This window comes from Thamnophis elegans, chromosome Z (assembly GCF_009769535.1).
Source record: "Thamnophis elegans isolate rThaEle1 chromosome Z, rThaEle1.pri, whole genome shotgun sequence".
Classification (NCBI taxonomy): domain Eukaryota; kingdom Metazoa; phylum Chordata; class Lepidosauria; order Squamata; family Colubridae; genus Thamnophis; species Thamnophis elegans.
The window spans coordinates 83,149,846-83,155,294 of record NC_045558.1 but is presented as its reverse complement, the minus strand read 5'-3'; positions in this window follow the sequence as shown (position 1 = coordinate 83,155,294).

Below are 5,449 nucleotides of genomic sequence, written 5' to 3'. Positions count from 1 at the left end.
TGGATGTCAGTACGTTGGTGAGAGTGTGTAGTTCGGTTTTTAGGTGTTGTTCATCAGCTAGGCGTTTTGTTCTGGAGATGAGTGTCTTGGCTACGGAATTGATCTGGGCTGGTGGTGGTGTGAGAGTGCGTGCAGATAGCGGTTAGTGTGTGTTTTCTTCTGGTAGATGGTGTGTCCTAGGGAGCCGTTAGATTTCCTGTAGACTAAGACGTCCAGGAAGGGGAGTTGGTTGTTTACTTCTGTTTCCATGGTGAACTGTATTTTGGGGTGTAGGCTGTTGAGGTGTGTAAGGAAGATGTCCAGTTGTTCTTTCCCATGTGGCCAGATTATGAAAGTGTCGTCTACATATCTGAGCCAGAGTTTAGGTTTGTGATCAGATTTTTCTAGAGCTTGGGTTTCAAAGTTTTCCATGTAGAGGTTGGCAATGACAGGTGAGAGGGGTGATCCCATGGGTGCTCCTTCCATCTGTTTGTATCTTTGTCCATTGTGAATAAAGTATGTGTTAGATAAGCAGTGGTTGGTTAGATCCAGGATGTGTTTGGGGGGGTTGTATTTGTTTTGGATAGCTGTTAAGGCTTCTTTGATTGGTACTTGGGTGAAGAGTGATACAACATCAAAGCTCACGAGTAGGTCACTGGGCTGTAAGTTTTGTTTCTTTAGTAGAAGTCTTTAGTCGAACTCAGCAACCAGATCCACCCCACACTTTGGGACAAATCGAAACAACTCGCCACCTGGAGAGCTGAAACAAAGACCACCCTCAAGACAGAAACACACACCAACAAACTCCGAAGACTAAAAGAACGCCAGAAACCAACCCCCCCCGCACACACAACCACACATGAAACAAACAGTGCATAACATCTCAGATAGGATCCTCACCAAAGCCGAAACCAATGTCCTTTCAAAAGGATTCAACTTTGCAGTCACCCCCAAATACATCCCCACTGAAACCATTATATGCGGAGTTGAAACCAGCCTGACCAAAATCAACCCTGACGACGCTAACAGAATCAGATCCGAAATCACCAACATACTCTGCACCAGCAAGCCACCCAAAAGCAACTTACCCAAAGAAGAACAGACAGCACTACATAATCTGAAAGAAGCCACCAGCATAATAATCTTACCAGCAGACAAGGGCAATGCCACGGTGGTTATGAACACTTCTGACCACCAAACCAAATTAACCAACCTACTCCAAGACTCCACATACAAACCCCTAAACACGGATCCTACCACCTACCTGGAAAAAACCACTAGAACCAAAATAAAAGCCTCCCCCATCAGTGAAGAGATCCAGCAAAGAATCATTCCCAGAGAAAAATCATCCAGATGTCCCAAGCTCTATGGTCTACCCAAGATACACAAAGAAGGAACTCCACTTAGACCAATAGTCAGCTCCATAGGCTCACCTTTACAAAATCTAGCCAAATTTCTTGCCAAACAACTACAGCCCTATGCAGATTCCATCACCTCACATGTAAAAAACTCTTTCCACTTCATAGAAATCATAAAGAAACAAAACTTACAGCCCAGTGACCTACTCGTAAGCTTTGATGTTGTATCACTCTTCACCCAAGTACCAATCAAAGAAGACTTAACAGCTATCCAAAACAAATACAACCCCCCCAAACACATCCTGGATCTAACCAACCACTGCCTATCTAACACATACTTTATTCACAATGGACAAAGATACAAACAGATGGAAGGAGCACCCATGGGATCACCCCTCTCACCTGTCATTGCCAACCTCTACATGGAAAACTTTGAAACCCAAGCTCTAGAAAAATCTGATCACAAACCTAAACTCTGGCTCAGATATGTAGACGACACTTTCATAATCTGGCCACATGGGAAAGAACAACTGGACATCTTCCTTACACACCTCAACAGCCTACACCCCAAAATACAGTTCACCATGGAAACAGAAGTAAACAACCAACTCCCCTTCCTGGACGTCTTAGTCTACAGGAAATCTAACGGCTCCCTAGGACACACCATCTACCAGAAGAAAACACACACTAACCGCTATCTGCACGCACTCTCACACCACCACCAGCCCAGATCAATTCCGTAGCCAAGACACTCATCTCCAGAACAAAACGCCTAGCTGATGAACAACACCTAAAAACCGAACTACACACTCTCACCAACGTACTGACATCCAATGGATTCCAAAGAAATAAGATCACCAACCTAATCCAAAAAGAAACCCCCACTAAAGTCCAGGACAGAGAACAAGAAAATGGAAAAGCCGTCCTCCCATACATAAAAGGCACCACAGACAAAATCAGCAAAATCCTCCGCAAACACAACATCAAGACAGCATTCTGCACAGACCGGAAAATATCCACCATCCTAAGAAACCCCAAAGACAAAATTGAATTAGAAAATCAAGGAGTATATGAAATCCCATGCACTACTTGCCCCGCCACATACATCGGACAGACCAACAGAAGAATAAGTGCACGCATTGAAGAACACAAAAATGCAATCAAAAAAGAAGAACCAATTTCTTCCCTGGTCCAACACCTCAAAGCCACAGGACATAAAATTGACTTCAATAAGACAAGAACCATCGCCAAGGCCGAACACTTCAACAACCGTATAATCAGGGAAGCAATCGAAATAGAAAAACACCCACATAGCATGAACAGGCGAGACGACACCTCCCGCCTGCCAGCTCTTTGGAAACCCGCCCTCATTAACAAACGAATCCCAAACATGAAGAATGAGACCAGGCCCACACTCACAATAGCCACACAGAATACTACCAAAAAACATCCACAAAGAAAACAACCAAAAACACAAACTGATGAGGAGGCACGACCCAGAAGCAGAAGCCAGACTGCTAAAGCACAATCAGCCTCTTCAAAACCCCTCCTACCCTCACAGGAAACACAACCCCCCAAACAATCAGAACAGAACACCCCTCCACCAAATAATGACACTCTTCCACCTAATCAAGACACACCCAAGCCCCCATTCAATCAGTTTTAATCCCCTACTGGCAGTTAAAATTTAATCCCCTACCAGCAGTTATAAGGAACAAACAGCCAAGATCCCACACTACTCCTGGAAACACCAAACCTGAAGTAGTCAGCAGCAGCCTGAAGATGACGAATGTGACTTCGTCGAAACGTCGCCAAGACATCTCCAATTCTACGCGGGAGAAAACCCGAACAACTAGAGACCTACATATATATATATATATATATATATATATATATATATATATGTGTATGTGTATGTGTATGTGTATGTGTATGTGTATGTGTATGTGTATGTGTATGTGTATGTGTATGTGTATGTGTATATGTATATGTATATGTATATGTATATGTATATGTATATGTATATGTATATGTATATGTATATGTATGTATATATAGGCAACAGTAAAAAATTGAGTTTCTGTCGTGATGGACTCTTGTGACGAGCCGATTGACAGATAATGGAAGCTATTAGCTTCCTCCCATAATTGGGGCATACCAGGGGGTTGTGACACTATATATATGTGTGTGTGTGTGTGTGTGTGTGTGTTGTATTTGTGCTGATAAATAAATAAAGGGAGAGTAGTATAGATCTATTCCAAGCTGTTTAGCTCTCATCAGCTAGCCATATATATATATTAGTTTCCTTTCTCTAGCCAGTCATAAAATCTTCCTCGTCTTGAAGTACTCCGATTCCTCTTTATCTTTTATTTTCATTGTCAACCTATTCATCTCTGCACAGTCTAATAGCTTTTTTATTATCTCTTCATCGGTTGGTAGCTTATTTCAGAATTAAAGAATCTCTTGATGAAGGTGAAAGAAGAGCGCAAAAGTTGGCTCGAAACTCAACATTAAAAAAGCTAAGATCATAGCATCAGGTCTCATTACTTCCTGGCAAACAGAAGGGGAAGAAATTGAAGCAGTAACAGATTTCATTTTCTTGGGCTACAAGATCATTCCAGATGGCAACTGCAGCCATGAAATTAAAATATACTTGCTGCTTGGGAGGAAAGCTATGGCAAATCTAGACAGCATTTTAAAAAGCAGAGATAGTATCTTATCAACAAAGGTCTGTATAGTCAAAGCTATGGTTTCCCTGGTAGTACTGTATGGCTTTCAGAGTTGGACCCTAAAGGTGGCTAAGCAACAAATAATTGATGCTTTTGGATTATGGTGTTGGAGAAGACTTTTGAGAGTCTCTTGGACTACATAGAGATCAAATCATTCAATCCTAAAGAAAATCAACCCTTTCTGAAGGACAGAAGTTGAAGCATAAATATTTTGGCCAACCAATAGGACCACAGTACTCATTGAAAAAGACTTTAATGTTGGAAAACATAGAAGGCAAAGGAGGAGACAGCAGATGATTAGATGGTTAAATAGTGTCATTGACGTGGTAGGCATGGGTTTGGGCCGAGATAGTGGAGGATTGGAGAGGGGGCTGGTGTGTTGTTCATGAGTTTGCAGAAAATTGAGCAAATTGAGCAAGACTTAGCAACTGAATAATAAGAAAAAGTTCACAGAAGAGCAACAAATATGAGTAGGAAAAATGAAGTAGTAAGTGAGTGAATAGGGAGAATGTGATGGTTACAAGAACGTCTAGTGTAATAGAACAGCATGGGTGATATAGCACTCTTCCAATGTTTAATGGACTGTCACAGAGAGGAAGGGGTCAATCTATTCTCCAAAATACCCGACAGCAGGACAAAAAATAATGATGAAAGATTAATAGAGAGAGATCTAGCCCAAACTAAGGGGACATTTTTTTGTCAGTGGGAATAATAAATCAGTGGAACAGCTTGCCTTTAGAAGTTATGGGGGCTGGAGGTTTTAAAGAAAAGATTAGATAGCTCTTTGTCCAGAATGGTATAGACTGGGCATGGGGTTGGACTACAAGACTTCCAAGATCCCTTCGAACTGTTATTCTGTCATATATAAAATATTTTGCACTTTTTTCAGTAAAAGTGTGGAAGAAATTTTATTTTTTCCAAAATTTCCCCCATTGTTTTGTTGTAATTGCTTCTTTAAAAAATTGCCTCTATTTATCATACAATTGTTTACTTGTGTCAGGAGACTGAACTACAGTAGAAGACTTCCAAAATCCCTTTCAACTCGTTATTCTGTATTGTTTCATTAACTAAGTGCTGATTTATTTAGTTGGATAATGCTCATAGATTATAGAACTATTTATCTATTAAACTTTTTAAAATAGTAATTTTCCATTTATATAAAACCTGAATTACAGCAGAATCTTATAGCTATATCAAATCTCATTTCTTCAGAATCAGTCAGGCCTCATATCTAACGCGGGGAAAAATAAATATACGTCAAAATTGCATTTTCCTTGGTGGATCAGTTTTGAACCGAGTCCCGTCCCCCCGCATTGAAGCAGCAATCAGGATTGTTTTGAGACAGACTCCGCGTGACGTACAATCTCTGCGACCATGGCGCAA